Raw genomic sequence first — 20,052 nt, 5'->3', positions numbered from 1 at the left:
TTGTAATACTGGAATATCTTAGATCCCAGTTACCTTCCATATTTTCCATCAGCCTGAGTGAGTGCAAAGATTTGTAAATCACTGCTGACAGTTTTTACTGTTGTTCCTGTACTCCTGGGTTTCCGAAGCGGGGGAAACCGATAGTCAGTTTACACCAGTACTTTTTCAAGACCTTTTTCGATAAAAATCTCTTCGCAATGAGTGTAGATCATTGGAAATGTACCAATCAGATCAGGTGGGGCATGTCACTAACAAGCCTCATCAACCAGCTCCCTGCCTAGCAGAGGGTCAGTGAGATTGCAGCAACAATCGGTACAGAACCGCACACTCAGAGAATGTCCCAGCACAGAGGAAGGTGCTTCAGCCTGTCACTGTCTGCATCAGCTGTCTGTGTGGGCAACTTCACCAATCCCACCCACCATGCTCTTACCGATGCCCTATTAAATCTCTCATCATTCAACTCTCTCCTGAGTGTCACGAATGATTCTGCTTCCAGCACCCTCTCAGGCAGTGCACAGCCGGCAGGAACCACTCGCTGAAGACATTGGGTCTATCTCCCTCGATTAAATATGACGCTTTGTTGCAAAAAAGGCAAATCACCACCCCCTCCCTCCAAACCGATCCCACCCCATCTGTTTCTTTGGAATGTGCAACTGCCTGCAGTGTCAATGTGCCTGCAGTTGCTGAAAGGGTCTGATTTTGTGCTGTTCTATTTTGCACACTAAACAAACTGAACTGTTAGCAATGCAAAAAATGCCTGCCTCTTCCCAAATCAAATCAAATACTTGAAACAAATTCTAATTCTGATCAAGTAATATCACTGTCAGGAAGTACTGGGTCACAATTATAAATAGATTTTCTTAGACTAATCCATCTTATCTGGAATATATTGAACTCTGGTTCCCAAGCCACTCCAACATCCCTAACATCACTCCCATCCCTTCATGGATGGTGGATATGAAATTCAGTACATTGAATAAGTCACAAATGGTTTGGCTTCGACTCCAAACATTCCAATTACAATCTGCTAATTTAGAATTGCAAATTAAGATCCAAGAGCTGTAGAGATATAAAGGATGGAAACAGACTGAATGCTGCAACTTGTCAATTCGAACCAGATATCCAAAATAATTTTAGTTCCACTTGCCAGTATTTGTCTCATATCCCTCTGTCCCCTTCCTATTCATTTCCCAATCCTGATGCTGTTTAAGAGCTGGGATTGTACCACCTCCTCCATACATGCAGCATTCTCTACATGTAAAACTGTCCCTCAGGTCCCTTTTAAACCTTGCACCTCTCAACTTAAACCCATGCTCTCAGGTTTGGATTCCTTTCCCTAAGGAAAAGATATTGCCAATTCACCCCATCCAAGCCCCTCATGATTTTATTAACCTCTGTAAGGTCACGCGTCAGCCTATGACGTACCAGGGAATCAGTCCCGGCCTATTCAGCCTCCTCTCCCAGTAGCTCGAACCATTCAATCCATGTCCCATACTTGTAAATCTTTTTTTTCTCTGAAACCTTTCAGTTCAACAACTTCCCTGTAGCAGGGATATTATAACTGAGTGCAGTATCTGTACATCTGCATTGGAACGTCCAAACTCCGATAGTCAATACATTGATCAATAAAAGCCAGCATGCCAAATGCCTTCTTTGCCACCCTGTCTAACTGTGGCTCCGCTTTCAAGGAACTATGCATCTGCACCCCAATGTCTCTGTTTGGTGACACTCCCCAAGGCCCTACCATTAACTTATAAGTCCTGCCCTAGTTTGCCTTACGAATTCGCAACACCTCACATTTATCTAAACTAAACTCTATCTGCCACTCCTCGGCCCATTGGCCCATCTGATCAAGGTCGCGTTGTACTCTGCGATAACATTCCTCACTGTCCACAACAACATGAATTTTGGGGCCATCTGCAAACTTACTAACCATCCCTCCTATGCTTCCATCTAAATGATTTATATAAAATTATGGATAAGCAGTGTCCCAGCACTGATTCTTGTGACAAACCACAGGTCACAGGTCTCCAGTCCGATATATAACACTCTACGATCACTCTGTGCCTCCTGCCTTCAAGCCAGTCTTGGAACCAAACCACTAGCTTCCACTGTATTCCATGTGATCTAACCAGTCTACCATGAGGAACCTTTTCACACACCTTTCTGAAGTGCATCCAAACAATGTTTACCCTCTCTGCCTTCATCAATCTTCTTAGTCACCTCTGCAAAATACTCAAGTTAGTGGGACGTGATTTACATCACACCAACACCAGAGTCAGATAACTGAGAACAGCACGTGAAGCAAAATATGTACATGAGATAACAAAGCATGGAGCTGGATGAACACAGCAGGCCAAAAAGCCCACCGCCTCCACAGCCAGCAGCCCCAGAGGAGACAGCCACGCTGAACCCTGCCGAGTTTTCACCGTCACCCCTAGACCTCCCACTGACTGAGGTCAAATGGTCAGTCCTCAGTCAGGGACTCACCTTTATCCCCCTCTACACACACATCAACGAATACCAAACATGTTTGGACATCGAGCAGTTTTTCCGTTGCCTTCACCGCTCCACCTATCTTCTCCACTCTCCCTCTTTGATCCGCCTCTCCCTTTTTATTTCCGAATCCTCTCCCCATTCCCCTTTTCTGATGAAGGGACTAGGCCCGAAACGTCAGGGTTTGTGCTCCTAATCTGCTGCTTGCCCTGCTGTGTTCATCCAGCTCCACACTTTGTTATCTCAGATTCTCTAGCATCTGCAGTTCCCATTATCTCTGATACAAAATGTGTACATTACTGGTTAAAAATACTGAAATAAATTCATTGTCTTCAACTTTAAAACCAAATGCTGGAGTCTGCAGCTCAAAAGGCATCAGAACCATTGGGGTCAGAGGAAACCCACAGTTCATGAAATGCCCATGAATTGGGGTGATGTCACTAAGCAATTGCCCGTGTGTGATAACATCACCCACTTGAACACAGAGCATTCGCGTCTGCACAAACGGGTGGTGTGCACCAAGGATGTGAGGGTCTGTGGAGTGATTGAAAGGAGATTGATCAGAATGATTCAGGAACTGAGGGATATTAGTTGTAAGGTCAGGTTGGAGAAACTGAAGCTTTTCTGCATAAAGCAAAGGAGACTGAGGTGATCTTTGACAAAGGTGTCTAGGTTTATGATAGATTTAGATCAGGTAGGTAAAGAGCAGCTGTTCCTCTTCACTGATCGTAAAATTATTAGAAACAGAGATTTAAGATATTGGGCAATAGTTACTGGGAGATGAAAGGAAGTAACTTAATGTTACTTTTATTTTTCTCAATACTGACATTCAAAGACCAATATTATCCAGTGATGAATGATTAAAGAATCAAGTGGCACGCTTAGATCTTGCTGTATCTAAGCAAGTTTCTGATCTGCAAATCCTTTTCTAACGCTCTGAAGCTCTGGAATTCATTTCCTTCATCTGCCCAAACACTGTACTGCAAAGTAAAAACCTTGCTCCTTATTGAAACATGCAGGTTTTTTGGAGAATTAACGGTTTGGTTGCAGAAAGGTTGGTTCCGTTCTAGGACAGTCTAGGACCAGAATATCTCATGTCAGAGTGGGGTTTCATATTTAAACCAGACATGAGGAAGAAATTTTCTCTCAGACAGTTGTGAATTGGTGGAATTCTTTGCAGCAGAGGTTTGTTGTGGCTGGGCCAATAAGTATATTTAAGGCTGAGATTGACAGATCTTTAAGCAATAAAAGTATCAAGGATTATGGGGAAAGGCAACAAAGTGCAGATCAGACAGGATCTCATTGAATGGCAGAGCAGAGGTGATGGTCTGAATGGTCTCTTTCTGTTTGTAAACTCAATGGTCTTGAAATGAGGCTGCAAAACTCTCCGCAGTAAAATGTGCAAAATGAAAATTGCATGGAACCCCTCAGAAAGCTGAACCAAGGTGAGACATGGAAAGGGCAACACACAAATGATTGTCAATGTGGGTGATTGATCCGGAGTGATCTGTGTACCAGGGTAAACAGGAAAACTGGTCTTCAGCTCTCACGCTGAACTCGGCTCAAAGTTTTGGCAAAGATTTATAGCTCAGTTTGTGGGTGAGTTGTTGACTTGTTCGCCGAGCTGGCTTGTTCTTGTTCAGATGGTTCATCACCATGCTACATGACATCATCAGTAGAGCCTCCGTTGAAACAATGTTTTTCTCCTCCACTTGGAATTTATACTGTTTGCTCTGTTATGGTGAGGAGTGTCATTTCTGGTTTTGATCTGTGTGGGTTTGTAAATGGGGTCCAATTCTTTATGTTTGACGATTGCATGACGGATGGAGAACAATGCCTCGAGGAATTCCTGTGTGTGTCTATGTTTGGCTTCGGCTACTATGGTTATCTTGTCCCAGTTGAACTGATGGCCTTCATTGTCTGCGTGTCTCAATATTGAGGAGAGTTTGTCATTCCGTTTTGCTGCTGGTTGAAGTTTTTGAATTCCGATGTCTAGTTTTATTCTTGTCTGTCCGATGTAATGTTTACAGTTGTAATTGCATGGTATTTTGTAAACTGCATTGGTTCTGCATGTTGTGGGAATGGGATCTTTAATTCTTGTACGTGTTTGTCATTGAGCGGCTGTGGGTGTGTCTGGCCACCATGACTCTCAGTGGTCTGAGGGGTCTTGTTGTCACTTCTAATATATTCTTGATGTATGACAGTGTGGCCAGTGTGTGAGGCCGTACTGTGTCCTTCTATTGTTGTCTGTTTCACATCAGCAACCTCACCAAAATTCCCTCGCACAAGGTACTGCTGCAGAAGACCAGATAATCCCAGTTCCCAGGCCTGGAATCAGAGCCGCAGTGGCCCAGATACGAGGATACAACGGGAAATGGGGAATGGCAATGAGCGCTCTGGGCTACTTTGTGGTTCCTATCACACAATCGGTGAGCGTGCGGTCCTTCTGTGATGGTACAGAGGTGCGTAAAATGCCAAGGCTGTGAACTTGAACCTCACCCAGAGCTGCTTTTATTAACATGGAGCAGGGAATATTAGGTCATCAGGCTGTGGGAAATATCACAGAGCGATGTTGGTATGAACAGAATTTGTAAAAAGACTAGCTTCTTTTGTTGGATCTTGAACTGTTCTGGATGTGAGTTTGCTCGCTGAGCTGGAAGGTTATTTTTCAGACGTTGCGTCATCATTCTAGGTAACATCATCAGTGAGCCTCCGATGAAGCACTGGCGTTATGTCCCGCGTTCTATTTATCCGGTTAGGTTTCCTTGGGTTGGTGATGTCATTTCCTGTTCTTTTTCTCAGGGGATGGTAGATTGATTTGGAGCCAATGTGTTTGTTGATGGAGTTCCGGTTGGAATGCCATGCCTCTAGGAATTCTTGTGCGTGTCTCTGTTTGGCTTGCCCTAGGATGGATGTGTTGTCCCAATCAAAGTGGTGTCCTTCCTTATCTGTATGTAAGGATACGAATGATAGTGGGTCATGTCGTTTTGTGGCTAGTTGATGTTCATGTATCCTGGTGGCTAGCTTTCTGCCAGTTTGTCCAATGTAGTGTTTGTCACAGTTCTTGCAAGGTATTTTGTAGATGACGTTTGTTTTGTTTGTTGTCTGTTTAGGGTCTTTTAAGTTCATTAGCTGCTGTTTTAGTGTGCTGGTGGGTTTGTGGGCTGCCCTGATGCCAAGAGGTCCGAGTAGTCTGGCAGTCATTTCGGAAATGTCTTTGATGTAGGGGAGCGTGGTTATGGTTTCTGAGCCCGTTTTGCCTGTTTGTTTGGGTTTATTGCTGCGGAATCGGCAGACTGTGTTCATAGGGTTCCCATTCTTTTTGAATACGCTGTATAGGTGATTTTCTTCTGCTCTGCGCTGCAGTGTGTGGTGGCTCGTTTGAATAATGTTCTAATGCAGCTTTGTGACATTGTGTGTAAGTTAATCATACATTGGTGTGTGTGAGTCTGTGTGTGTTTGTGTGTGTGTTTGTGTGTGTGTGTGTGCGCACTGCCATTCGAAAGCAAGAAGGAAGTCAAATGTGTTCCAGTTGAGTTACCTGGCAGGGCGTGGTGTAAAGGGAGCATGCTGGGCCCATTACCCAGAAGGTCACTGGATTGAAACCATTCTCTGCTGTCGTCACCAACAAATTGATGTTTGTTAGCAGCTAAGTTAATTTTGCTCACATTGTCTCTGCATCAGCTTCTTGCTCTCAGTAACCACTTCAATCTACATTAAACCACATTTATCCTGACATGGACACACATTGTAAATGTTGCAAACATGCATCAGCTGGTACTTTTTCCTTTCACTCAATCCCTTTCTCAACAAGAACCAACACCGGTGTGATGGTCCAAATGGCCTTCTCCTGTTCTCTGTCACTCTGGGATGATCTGAACAGTGAACATTATCCTCTACAGTAAGGCAATACAGCGGAGAGATAGCAGTGCAGTGGTGATAATCCCTGGGGACTGAGACACAGCAGCTGCTGGAGTTTAAATTCAATGAATAAAATCTGGAAAGTAAACTTGAATTTCAGGAACAGAGGCCATGGCTTTAATTTCCTGAAATCCCATTCATTCATGTCCCTTTGGAAGGGAAGTCCTTGCCTGGTCTGGCATACAAGTGGCTTGAGGCCCACAACAACATGGTTGATCCCTATCTGCTGTCTGACATCAGTTCAAGGTAAATTAGGGATGAACAACAAATGCTGTCCTGACCAGCAATACCCACCTCCTATGGGAGAATAAGGAAGAACAAAAACACATTCACAACAAGAAAAAAATAGGCCTTCTCTCTGCATTGTCTCAATTTCACCTGATCGCCCAATCTGGACAGAGACAAGGACACGCACAGCACAGAGAAACCAGGGAACTGCATTTACGTATCGACAGGCCAGACAATTGACTGAAGGCTTGTCCACACAGACCACCTGTATGGTTTCTCTTCACTGTGAATGACACTTGTTCCTTAAATGTTCAAAGCTCCTGAGAATGAAGTGAATCTGACAGTTCTTGATCCAAAGTTTGAGTTGAGCAGCCTGTCAGTAAATACTTCCTTTCCAATTCCCTGGAAAAATAAATTTACAACAGTTAAAAGTAGAATGAAAGCTGCTAGATTGTCACCTGGATCATTAGAAACTGCAGATGCTGTAGATCAGGAGTGAAAAATAATTTGCTAGTAAAGCTCAGCAGGTCTGGCAACATCTGTGAATGAAAAAAACAGGTTAATGTTTCAGGTCTGATGATCCTTTCTGAAGTTCAGAGGAAGGGTCACCGAACTCAAAACATTAACTCTGTTCTTTCCTTCACAGATGTTGTCAGTCCTGCTGAGCTATTTCACTTGGATCATTTGATATCTTTGAAAGGACAGAAGATGAAAAATACAGGACAAATCAGGCTGTGGGAACTGGCTGCAGAGCCAATCATTATTTGTGCAGAGCCAGAGTGGGAGGTTTCAGTGAGACCACAACAATGCTGTCGGTGTAACAATACAAACCGTACACCTATCTGACCATAACCTGTGTCACTCTGTAACTGGATACGTGTAAATGACCGAGGCTTGCTGAAAATGCATTCCTGTAAGCAAGTCGGAATTCATGGTCCTCCTTTCGATAATTAATTCCCCTTTTGCACTGGTGGGATTTGTATTTGGAGTACTGTGTTCAGTTCTGGTCACCCGACTTAAAGAAGGTTGTTATGAAACATTTCAGGGAAGATTCAATGGACTAATATCTGGAATGATCTAGAGGAAAATACAGGCTCGGCCTGTATTGTCTGGAGTTTAGAAAAGAAAGAGGAGACTAAATTGAAACATGAAAGATCCTGAGGGGACCTGACCAGATGCATGGTGAAAACATGGTCCCTCTTGTGGAAGGATCTAGAACTGAGGGTCATTGTTGAAAGGTAAGGGTGAGTCCATTTGAAATAGTGAGGAACATTTATTTTCTCTGAGGGCTGAGAATCTTTGTGACTCCCTTCGTAAAAAGGTAGTGGATGCAGCATCTATTTTTTTTTAAAGGCAGAGACAGATTCTTGTTGACCAAGACAATGAAAGATATTCTGAGATATATAGGCACATAGAGCAGAGGTTGAAATTAGATCAGCAGTGATTTTATTGAGTCGCAGAGCAGGCTCGAGGGGCCGAGTGACCCACACTTGTTCCTCATTCCTACGTTTGAATAAACCGCAGGACAAAGAAGCTCAAGTCTTGTCTGATTACTGTGGGTGAGGAGGGTGTTTGTGCTCCCACTTCACTCACCCAGTGGATTAGTTCCTCTCTACACCCCGACCAGCTTCAATTTACATTTGAAAAGTTTTAATCACATCAGCTGTCATCCTTCCAACTTACAGGGAATACATCATTCCTGGTGAGATGATGCATTTTAATAGGAGTAGAGAACACACAAATTAGGAATCAGTTATCCATTCTGCCTCTCGAGCTTCAAAAAGGTCAAAGTTGATCTATTTAGTCTTCAATTCAACCTTCCCACTTGGCCTCGATAGTTTTTTTTTTAAACAAAATCCTGTGGGCATTGCTGGCTGTGTTTAATTGTCATTAAGAAGGTGGCAGTGTTCTGTGTCCATGAACCACTGTAGCCCATGAATGGTAGGTGGACGCATAATGCTCTGAGGGAGAGAATTCAGGATTTTGACCCAGCAATACATTTCCAAGTCAGGATGGTGAGTGGTGTAGAGGGAATTCACGTCCAACGCAGAGTCTACAGCACGGAAAAAGGCTCCACTGGCTCTGGCTGATCTTGACACTACCTTCCAAGTGCACTGTTATTCCATCTTTTATAGCTGACCCGAAAATATTTTTTCAACTATCAATTTTATGCACATTCCCTGTTTTCTTTCTCACTCCCTTCTTACATATTAGGGTTACATTAGCGATCCTCCAATCCATAAAAACTGAGTCTAGAGAATTTGGAGGAAAACCATTTGTGAATCTGCTATTTCTACAGCCACTTCCTAAGGTACTTTGAGATGAAGGTTATCAGTGTCTGGGGATTTATCTGCCTGTTATCCCATTAGTTGTCCCAATATCATTTTCCTACTAATACTGATTCCACCTTCCTATTAGACCCTGTGATCCCCCTTAATTTTGGGACGTTATTTGTATCCTCCTTATTGAAAACGTCAGACATATCTAATTGGTCTGCAATCACTTTGCACCCCATTATAAATTCCTTGTTTCTGCTTGTAAGGAGATCCTATATTCTTCTTGACCAGTCTTTCACTGCCAATCTTCAACTAAGAGTTTAATGATGATCATGAAACCGTTGTTGATCGTCAGGAAAAACCCATCTGGCTCACTAATATCCTTCAGGGAAAGGAACTGTTATCCTTACCTGGTTTGGTCTGTGAGTGCCTCCAGCCGTACAGCAATGCAGCTGACACTTGATAGCCCTCTGTGCAATCACAGATGGGCAATAAATTCTGGCCAAGCCAGCAAAGTCCATGTCCTGTAAATGAATATAAAACAACATTTTATTGGGTGTATGGTCCCTGCAAGCATGCACTCATGTTCTGTTTTGTCACTCTGATTGAATCCCTTTGTTTCCCTTTGCAGAAATCTAAACTGCTCCCAATCCTGTTGTCAGTTGTTTTATTGGCCTAATTGTGTATGCTGCTTCCTTAAATTTAATACCTGTTCATTTCCATTTCTGTGCTGTGGTTTGATCATGTTTCCCATTTTGTTATTATGCCAGGCTGCGATGAATAACTTCCACAGCTTGTCATTGTCCTCTTTCAATGTTTGTCATTACCCATTTCCCATCATCCATTTAAACACTGATTCACCATTTATCACAACTAGCTCGTGTCTCATACCATTTTAACTTCTTTCATTTAATTACAGGACCTGAGTCTCAGAAACTACAATATCACTCTCCAGCTTTGTGAAGAATTCTATCCTATTGTGGTCACTCATCCTTAAGGGCCCATACTCAACTGCATTGTCAATTATTCCATCCTCATTGTACAAAACCCATCTGCTTCTTCAACATGTTGATTCATAAAATTGTACCATATAGACACTAAAGATTCCTCCTGCACTGTACTGTTACAAAGTGCAGGACCCCCACAGCTACCTAGAATACACCTCCCCCCCACCCACGCTCCTGCAAAAAATTCCATCCCCTATTCCCAATTCCTCCGCCTCCGTTGCATCTGCTCCCACGATAAGACATTCCACTCCCGCACATCCCATGATCACTCTCCAGCTTTGTGAAGAATTCTATCCTATTGTGGTCACTCATCCAACCTTAAGGGCCCATACTCAACTGGATTGTCAATTATTCCATCCTCATTGTACAAAACCCATCTGCTTCTTCAACATGTTGATTCATAAAATTGTACCGTATAGACACTAAGGATTCCTCCTGCACTGTACTGGTACAGTGTGATTTGGGCAATTTATAAGTAGGTTGCAGTCACCTGTAATTAAAGCCATAACTTTATGCCTTGTATCTCTCAATTCCACCCTAATGCCTTCCCCAATATTACTGCAGCTTGGGGTCCATATGCAGCACTAAGGTCATTTTCTGTCCATTGGTGTTTCTCAGCTCAACCCAAACAGACTCTACTTCACTACACCCTATATCCTGGCTCACATGAGTTTCCTGTTTTAATCAGCAGCTCCTGACAAATCCTTTACCATCTTTCCTGCCCAGTCCATCTTCCTCAGACAACCCACTGATTGCAGGTTTCAATCTTGTAAACCTCCTCTGAGACACTTTGAATAAAAGAACGGAAGGCCAAAACCTGATACGGTATTTGAGATTTGGTCTGACCCCTTCCTTGTACAAATGAAGCAGAACATCTTTTAATTGATTATTACTTGTTGTCATAACAAGGGAGATGGCCTCGTGGCTTTCTGGATTTCAGAGAGATCTTGATCAATTGGAGCAATGGGCTGATAAATGGCAGATTGAATTTTATCTGCATAAATGTTTGTTTTACCACAACACAATACTTCACAAAGGCAGGACTTACACAATTAATGGTTGGGCTCTCGGTAGTGTTGCAGAACAGAAAAAAACCTCGGGTTTCAGGTACATCATTCTTTGAAATTTGCATCACAGGTAGACAGGGTGGTTAAGAAGGCGTTTAGCACACTTGTCTTCATTGCTCAGGTCTGAGTACAGGACTTGGGAAGTTATGTTGGCTAGTCCTCTTCGGTCGGACTGTGTGCTGCTCTGGTCGTCCTGTTATGGGAAGATTATTATTAAACTGGAGTGGGTTTGGTCAAAATTACCAGGATATTGCTGGGAATGGAGGGTTTGAGTTATAAAAATACGCTGGATTGGCTGGGACTTCTTTCACTGGAAGCTAAGGGGTTGAGAGATGGCCTTATATAGGTTAATAAAATAATGAGAGACACAGATAAGGAATAGCAAAGGTATTTTCCCTCAGGTGGGGGGTTTCAAAACCAGGGGCATTTTTTTAAGATGAGGGGAGAAAGATTTAAAAAGGACATGACGGACAACTTTTTGTTTTACACAGAGTGCTCAGTGTGGTGGATGTGGGTACAGTTACAATGTTCAAAAAACATTCAGATAAGTACATGAATTTGAAAGGTTGAGTGCGAATATGGGCCAAACGCAGGAAGATGGAACTAGTTTAGTTTGGGAACATGGTCGGCATGAACTAGTTGTATCGATGGGCCTGTTTCCATGCTGTATGACCCTCTGATAACATTCTATATCTGCACACTAACTCTGAAACTCAATTTCTTAATTTAAATTCTTCTGCACTTCAGAATTCCATTTAATGAATATTTTGCTCCATTCATTTTGGTAGGAAGAATTTTTCCACTTCATCCAACTCCTGCAAGATATTTTTCCTGTAATAATGTTCCAGATTTCAGAGGAAAGATCGAAAGGGGGGCAAAACAGGTGAGGGAGTAGCTTTTATTAATAAGGAAAACATTGCTGCTATCACCAGAAGAGATATTTTAGAAACACCATCCAATGAAAACATATGTTGAAATTAGAAATAAAAAGGAACGATCATCTCATGGGATTGTACCATAGGCTTCCTAATAGTCAGAGGGAAATTGAGGAACAAATGTGCCGAGAGATCTCAGATAGGTGTAAGAATAATAAGATTATAATAGTTAGTGATCTACAGTTTCCAAACATTTAAATGGGTTGACAGAGTGTTAAAGATTTGGATGGTGAGTAATTTGTGAAATGTGTTCAATAAAGTTTTCTTTACCAATAAATCAATGTTCCTATGAAAATAAAAAGCTTTTCTTGGTTAATAAGGCACAGCAAGTGACTGAAGTGGCAGAACAGAGAAACTTTGAATCTTGTGATAGTAATTCTATCAGTTTTAAAACAGTTGTTGAAAAGGATGTGTCTTCCAGAAAAAAATTACAAGTTTTCAATTGGAGGAAGGCAAATTTTAATGATATAAGACAAGAACTTTCAAAAGTTCCGAGGAAGGATCAACTGACCCGAAATGTTAACTCTGATTTTTCCTCACAGATGCTGGCAGACTTGGTAAGCTGTTCCAGCAACTTCTGTTCTTGTAACTTTCAAAAGGTATCAGGAGTAGACTGCAGGTATAAGGATGTCTGATAAGTGGGAGGCTTTCAAAAGTGTGATAATTTAGAGTCATTATGTCCCTTTTCGAGTGAAAGGTACAGCTGGTAGGATTAGAGAACAATGGGTGAAAAAGATACTCAGGTTTCAGTCAAGAAAATAATAATAATAAATTATTAGATGCAAACAACTTGGCTCAAATGAATATCTTGAACAGTGTAAATAGTGTTAGGGGAATTCTTAAACAGGACGTCAGGACGGCAAAAAAGCAACTTGAAACTGCCATGGTAAATAAGCTTCAGAATAATTCAGAGTTTTTGCAAGTGCATTTAGAGGAAGAGAGCACCGAGAGAGCAAGCAGGGCTCCATAAAGTTGAAAAAGGTCAACTTTGTGTTGAACCACAGGAGGAGAGAGGGATCGTAAAGGAATATATTGCATCAGTTTTTACTGTTGAGAAAGAAATGGAGGCTAGACAAGTCAGGAGTAGAAATATTTTGGTTTGAAAACAGTTCACCGAGATGGGGGAGATTTTAATGAATTTCTTCTCAGTGTTTATTAAGTAGAGAATCATGGATGCTAAGGAAAAAAAGGGAAGTAAGTGGGGATGTTCTGGACCATCGCGGAGGTGTTTACAGCCTTAAAGCACTTTAAGGTTGATAAATCCACTGGACCTGATGAAGTCCAGCTTCGGACACTGCGGGAGGCTGCGGAAGAAATTGCAGAGATTTTTGCTTCATCTTTTGCCATTGCTGAAATTCCAGAAGACTGGAAGGTGCCTAGTGTTGTCTCATTGTTTAAGAAAGGTAGCAAAAACCAGCCAGGGGACTACAGTCCATTGAACTAGTGGTAGACACGGCATTGAAGAAGATATTCAGAGAGTGGGTGCACAAATGCTTGGATATTCAAGGTCTGATTTGGGATAGTCATCATGGCTTTGTGCACAAGAATCATGTCTGACAAATCTATTCATGCTTTTCGAAGAGGTAAGCAAGAGGATTGATGAGAGTAAGGCAGAGAATGCTGTCTATGTGGACTTTAGTCAGGCCTTTAACAAGGACCTGTACAGCAGGCTAGTCATGAAGGTTCGGTTGTGCGGGATCCAGGGAGAGCTAGCTCATGTTTTCGATGGTAGGAATAAGAGCCTGATGGCTGAAGGTTGGTTCTTGGACGGGAGTCCTGTGGCTCATGGTGTAACACGGGTCAGTACTGGGACCTTTGTTATTTTTCACTTTCATAAACGATCTGGATGTGAATGTACACAGCATGATTAGTAAGTTTGCGGATGATACAACATTAAGAGGTATCACTGATTGCAGTGAAAGTTATCAAAAATTACAGCGGGAAGTGGGCTGAGGATTGCCAAATGAAATTCAATACAGCTAAGTGTGAGGTGTTGGCCTTTGGAAAGTTCAACCGAGGTCAGAGCCATACAGTGAATCGTAAGTTCTGAGGAGTATTGTGGGACAGAGACACTGAGGAGTACAAGTACATAGTTGGTTGAAAGCAGCATCACAGGTAGACAGGGTGGTGAGCAAAGCATTTAGCAGGCCGGCCTTCTTCGGTCAAGGCAGTGCTTATAAGAGTTGGGACATTAAAGATGTACAAGTCATTGGAGAGGCCACATTTGCAGTGCGGTGCACAGTTTTGGTCATACTGTTACAGGAAAGGCATAGCTAAACTGGAAAATGTGCAAAGAGGAGTTACAAGGATGTTGCTAGGAATAGTAGGCCTGGGTTCTGAGGAGAGGTTGGCCAGGATTGGATTTTATTCCTTGGAATGTAGGAGAATGAGAGCTGACCTTACTGAGGTGGATAAAATCATGAGGGGCTTAGATAGGAAGAATGCATGTAGTCTTTTTCCCAGGGATGGGGAATGGGAAACTGGAGTGTACAGATTTAAGGTGAGAGGGGGCAGATTTAAGGAGGATGCGAGGAGCAACTTCTTCACATAGAGAGTGGTGCATATTTGGAACGGGCTGCCAGAGAAAGTGGTTGAGACAGGCTCAAAAAGAACAATTAAAAAAAAAACATTTGGGCAGGTACATAGATGGAAAGTGTTTGTAGGGGGACGTGGACCAAATGCAGGCAATTAGAACTTGTTGAGTGGGCAACAGAGTCAGCATGGACCAGTTTGGGCCGAAGGGCCTGTTTCCGTGCTGTGTTACACTCTGACTTTAAACCTTTAGGTCCTGCTCTAGTGCATCAAACCATGTTGTGGGAAGTTAAAGAGAAAACATGGGGCCCCCTTGCAGAAATATTTGTATCATCTATAATTACGAGTGAGGTGCCAGATCACTGGAGAGTGGCTAAAATTGTGCCTTCGTTTAAGGGACATAAGGAGAAGCCTGGGAACTATCGAGCTGAGAGTCTGACTTCGGTTTTGGGTATGTAGTTGAAGGTAATTGTGAAATGTAGGATTTATGTATTTGGAGAGATAGGAATGATTAGTTGATTGATTTTCTTGGAGAAGTAACAAAGAAGATAATTGAGGGCGGAGTGGTGGAAGTAGTTTATATTGAGAAGACTAAATCCTTTGACAATGTTCCACAAGGAGGACTAATTAGTAAAGTTAGATCATATGGGACTCGGGGGGAGCTTGTCAACTGGATACAAATATGGCTTAGTGACAGGACACAGACACTGGTGGTGGAGGGTTGTTTATCAGACCGGAGGCCTGTTCCCAGAGGTGTTGCACAGGGTTCAGTGCTCGCTCTAATTTTGTTTGACTTTATATAAAAAAGCGATTTAGATGAGAATAGTGGAGACATGGTCAGTAAGTTTGCAGATGACACCAGAATAAGCAGGATAGTGGACAGCGAAGTAGGCTGTCCAAGATTACAAAGAGATCTTGATTTATAGGGTCAACAGGCTGAAGAATGGCAGGTGGTGTTTAATTTGGATAAAGGCGAGTTATTTCATTTTGGTAAAACAAACAAGATCAGGACGTAGACAATTAAACGTAGGGTCTTGGGGTTAGTGTTGTCGAACAGAGAGACCTCAGGGTTCAGGCCCTTAATTCTGTGAGGTTGGCATCACACGTAGAAAGGGTGGTTAAGTCGGTGTTTAGCCTGCTTGCCTTCACTGCTCAGATCTTTTGAGTATAGGAGTTGGGATGTGATGTTGAAGTTGTGCAGAACATCAGTGAGGCCTCTTCTGGAATAATGTGTCTACTTCGGATCTCCTGTCATACGAAGAATATCATCATGCTTGGAAGGGTTCAGAAAAAAATTATCAGGATGTTGCCAGGAATGGAGGCTTTGAGTCCTAAGGAGAGGCTTGATCGCTTGGGATCTTTTTCCACTGCAGTCTAAGAATTGGAGGCGTGGACTTATATGTTTATAAAATCATGAAGAGTACAGATAAGGTGAATGGAAGTTCCCTTTTCATTCACGTGAGGTATTTCAAGACTAGGGGGCTGGAGAAAACCAGCTGAAACGTTCACTCTCTATGTATGAAGTTGGACAGTCCCTTTTGCCAAACTATTTGACGAAGGGCCAAACAGATGGAGACTATGTGATGCTTCTCGTGGTTGGATTAACTTTCTACTCTGGGTGGCTTCATGCCACACTTACAGTCCATAGTTTACCAGTACTGGAGGGTATGAGTTATGAGGAGAGACTAGGATTTCACTTGAAAATAGGAGGTTGAGGGATGACTTTAGAGAGGTTTATAAAATCATGAGGGGTATAATGTGTACAGCAAGGGTCTTCTCCCTTGTAGAGGGGAGTCCAAACTGGAGGGTATATTTTTAAAGGGAGCGGAGAAAGATTTAAAGGTAGACAAGTGGGAGCTCTTTCAAACAGAAGGTTGTTTCTATGTGGAATGAACCGCCAACGGAAGTGGCAGATGTAGGTACACTTCCAATATTTAAAAGACATTTATACAGGTACATGAATATGAAAGGTTGAGAGGGATATGGACCAAACACAAGCAAGTGGGACTCGTTCAGTTTGGGAAACTGGTCGGCATGGACAAGTTGGAACGAAGGAGGCTGCAGAACTCAAATAATTTTTGACATTTTGGAAACAGTTCATGTTGCAGGAGAGGAAGAGTTAAATGTCTTGGAAATATGAAGATGGATAAATCTTCAGCACCTGATCTAATGTATCCCAAGACATTATGGGAAGGGAAGAAATTGCAAAAATGTTGGTATCATCTATAAATATGGGTGAGGCGCCAGATGGCCAGAAATGGCTAATATTATGCCTTTGTTTTAGAAGGGATGTCGGGAGAAGCCTGAGAATTATAGACCTTAATGTAACACTGGAAGACAGTAACAGAATTAGAGTCAGTATGGATTTATGAAAGGGAAGTCATGCTGGACAAAACTGCTGGAAAGTTTCATTTGGAGTTGAAAATCCAGTGGATGATGCTCATGTGCGCTTTGAGAAGGCGTTCAAAAGGTCCCACAGAAGAGATTAGCAAATAAAGTTAAAGCATATGAGATCTGATTGCTTCTGTGTGCCAGCCAGTGACCAGTGTGATAGTGTAGGGGTCAGTGATGGACGCCAGGTACTCACATCGTCTATTAGCTATTTAAATGAGAAAACTTGAATATCGTATCTGCAAGCTTGTAGGATTAGGACAGTGATCTGTGAGGAAGATGCAAGCATGCTTCAGTGTGACTTGGAGTTGAGTGAGTGGGGCAAAAATGCAAGGCAGATGAAATATAATGTGGATAAGTTCAAGACTATCCAGTTGGATTACAAAACTAGGAAAACACAAGTCACTGACAGTAAGCATGCAGGTGCAACGGGGGGCAAAGAGGGCTAATGGTATTTTGACCCTCAGAGTGACAGCATTTGAGTACAGGAGCAGGGATGTCTTGCTGAAATTGTACAGGATCTTAGTGAGACCACACCTGGGATGGTATGTGCAAATTTGGAATTCTTATCTGGAGAAGGATGTTCTGTCTATGGACGCTATTCACAAAGTTGATGAGACTGATTCCTGGAATGGCAAGACTTACGTATAAGTCCAGCACTGATTGGTTAGGATGAAATTCACGGGAGTTTAGATTAGATTAGATTCCCTACAGTGTGGAAACAGTCCTTCGGCCCAACAAGTCCACACCACCCCTTGAAGTATCGCACACAGACCCATCCCCCTCCAACCCACGTACCCCCGAACACTACGGGCAATTTAGCATGGCCAATCCACCTAGCCTACACATCTTTTGACTGTGGGAGGAAACCGGAGCACCCAGAGGAAACCCACGCAGACACAGGGAGCATGTGTAAACTCCACAGACAGTTGCCCGAGGCTGGAATCGAACCTGGGTCCCTGGTGCGGTGAGGCTGCCGTGCTAACCACGGAGCCACCGTGCCGCCCTAGTTTAGAAGGATGAGGAAAGATTTCACAGAAGCCAATAACATTCTAACAAGCCTAAATTCAGGACGGATGTTGTCAATGACCAGGGAGTCAGATCTTAGGGGCATGGGCTAAGCTGTTAACGGCTGAAATGAGGAAACCTTTTTTAAAAAAAACAGAGACTGGTGACCCTGTGAAATTTGCTGCCACAGAAAGCAGTTAAGGCCAAACACTGATGCTGATGATGATGACGACGACGACGATATTATAGTTGTGAGGGCTTAAGGGATCAAAGGGTATGACTATCACGTGGGAAGAGGCTGAGTAGAATGATCAGCCATGATCAAAGTGACTATCGGAGAAGGATCAAAAGCTACAATGGCCTGCAACTGTTCCTATTTTCTATGTTTCTAATATGGTGAAGGTGGAATAAGAACAAAATGATTACAACTGACACAAATATCAGCACAACCTTATCACCACTGGATGAAAATCCTATAACTCCTTACCAAATTGCAACATGGGAGCTACGTCACCACATGGATCGCAGCAGTTCAAGAAGGTGCAGCGTGATTTTGGAAGCTTCTGGAGTGGCTGCTCTGTCTCTCATTTTCAATCCAGTTTTCAAGTTGTTGAATGCCCTGAGAAAAGCAACATAGTATGTCAGAAATATCTTTGGACGTTTGCTGATACTGGGGGACCTGTGGGGTGGGACAGTGGCTGGGGGTACAGGAGGGGGTAAAGTTGGGGAAGAGGGACAATGAGAGAAACAACTGGCTGGATTTTGTGTTGGGGTGATGGGCGAAGAATAACCCCAATATGCAAACCACACAGCCACACCCTGTGCAGCTCTCTCCCTCCACTCTGGTCTTTCTCTGAGCCTCTGCCACACCAGCAGTCAGCTCAGCAAAGATGTGCATGAAGACGGACACTTTTCCATCAGTCTCAGGCACGAGGACAAGCATATTGCAAACAGTCTTCAGTGTACACAGCAATGATTTAAATCATTAGCTATTGATACCAGCCCCATTCACACCAAAGACAGTCACAAGATAAATTAAAAAAAAACAAAACTGACCACATTACATAAGCAGTTTCCATGATGCACTGTTTCACATGGACAGAGGATTGTCAAATCTTTACCCTGTCACATCAGCAGATAAATACCTTTTCTCAGAAAGCCCCTGTTGTAAAGTCCTTCTGTTTGACCATGTTCCCTCCCAGACTTGCTGGCACCTGTTCTCAGATGCTGACCTTATTAATGGCCAAGAGTCTACACAGTTTTTGAATAAGAAACATCCAGCAATTAACTTTCAGGCCTGGCCTCAGAAACCAATAATTGATTTTGTATTTTTTAAGCACAACTGCTGCTCACAGCCCAGACGTCACCGTTCAACTCACAGGTTCAAGCCAAAATGACTTTTAAAAACTCAGCGAGGGTGCTAACACAGGTCACAGTGGAAAGACCTCTAACCAATGAGTGCACATTGGAGTTCTGCTTTACTGAGAACACCTCTCATTGCTGTAATCACATTCTGAAGTGGCTTGACAGGGTAAAACCTGACAGGGCTTTCCCTCTCACAGGACAGTCTGGGCCTGTTTCAGGGAGGAAGCCTGAGGCTCTCTGCAATCTACACGCAGCACCAGAAGACCCCTGTTTGAGACTTGAGACCTAAACTGAGCTGTCATGCAGCCCTCTTACTCGAATACAGCACCGAAGCTGCCCTCCCCTTCAACCTGTACTCACCGCTTGTGGCTCTCATGGAGGACCATTTCATTCCGGATATCCCTCCCAATACGCATGCTCCATAGCTGACCAAAACATCTAACGACCAATAACAAGCAAGAGGCGGAACAGGAAGAAGGCCCCGGATGTGCTTGTTCTCCAACCAATCAGAGGACGAGGCCACAATTCTGGGGGCGGGTCCCCGGATCCGAAACGTTAAACTCTGCCTGATCCTTCACAGATGCTGCAGACAGGCTGAGCTTTTCCACCAAAACAAAGTGAGGGGCTGGATGGACGCAGCAGGACAAGCAGCATCTCAGGGGCACAAAAGCTGGTGTTTCGGGCAGTTTTAATGCAGTTCCCATGATCTCTGAGCTTTTCCAACAGAGATGGTAGGAACTGCAGATGTTGGAGGATCTGAGATAACAAGGTGTGGGGCTGGATGGACACAGCAGGCCAAGCAGCATCAGAGGAGCAGGAAGGCCAA

General features: G+C 43.2%; 1 long non-coding RNA gene across 3 annotated transcripts in view; it reads right to left on the bottom strand.

Moving 5' to 3' along the window:
- The window catches only part of LOC132207663 (uncharacterized), a 63,454-nt gene extending 43,680 nt beyond the window's left edge, over positions 1 to 19,774 (bottom strand). The window contains exons 1-4 of one of the 3 annotated variants that reach the window (XR_009443683.1): positions 19,587 to 19,774; positions 18,349 to 18,480; positions 10,977 to 11,188; positions 9,332 to 9,445 (exon numbers count right to left, since the gene is read on the bottom strand). This is a non-coding gene — a long non-coding RNA (uncharacterized LOC132207663). Of the gene's footprint in view, positions 1 to 6,850; positions 7,048 to 9,331; positions 9,446 to 10,976; positions 11,189 to 18,348; positions 18,481 to 19,586 lie in introns of those variants that run through there. The other 2 variants (XR_009443682.1, XR_009443681.1) reach the window with 2 other exon arrangements.
- Between the last annotated feature and the right edge of the window lie 278 nt (positions 19,775 to 20,052).

Source organism: Stegostoma tigrinum, unplaced genomic scaffold, assembly GCF_030684315.1.
Source record: "Stegostoma tigrinum isolate sSteTig4 unplaced genomic scaffold, sSteTig4.hap1 scaffold_118, whole genome shotgun sequence".
Taxonomy (NCBI): Eukaryota; Metazoa; Chordata; class Chondrichthyes; order Orectolobiformes; family Stegostomatidae; genus Stegostoma; species Stegostoma tigrinum.
Note: the sequence above shows the minus strand (reverse complement) of the source record. Positions and strands in the feature narration are given on the sequence as shown.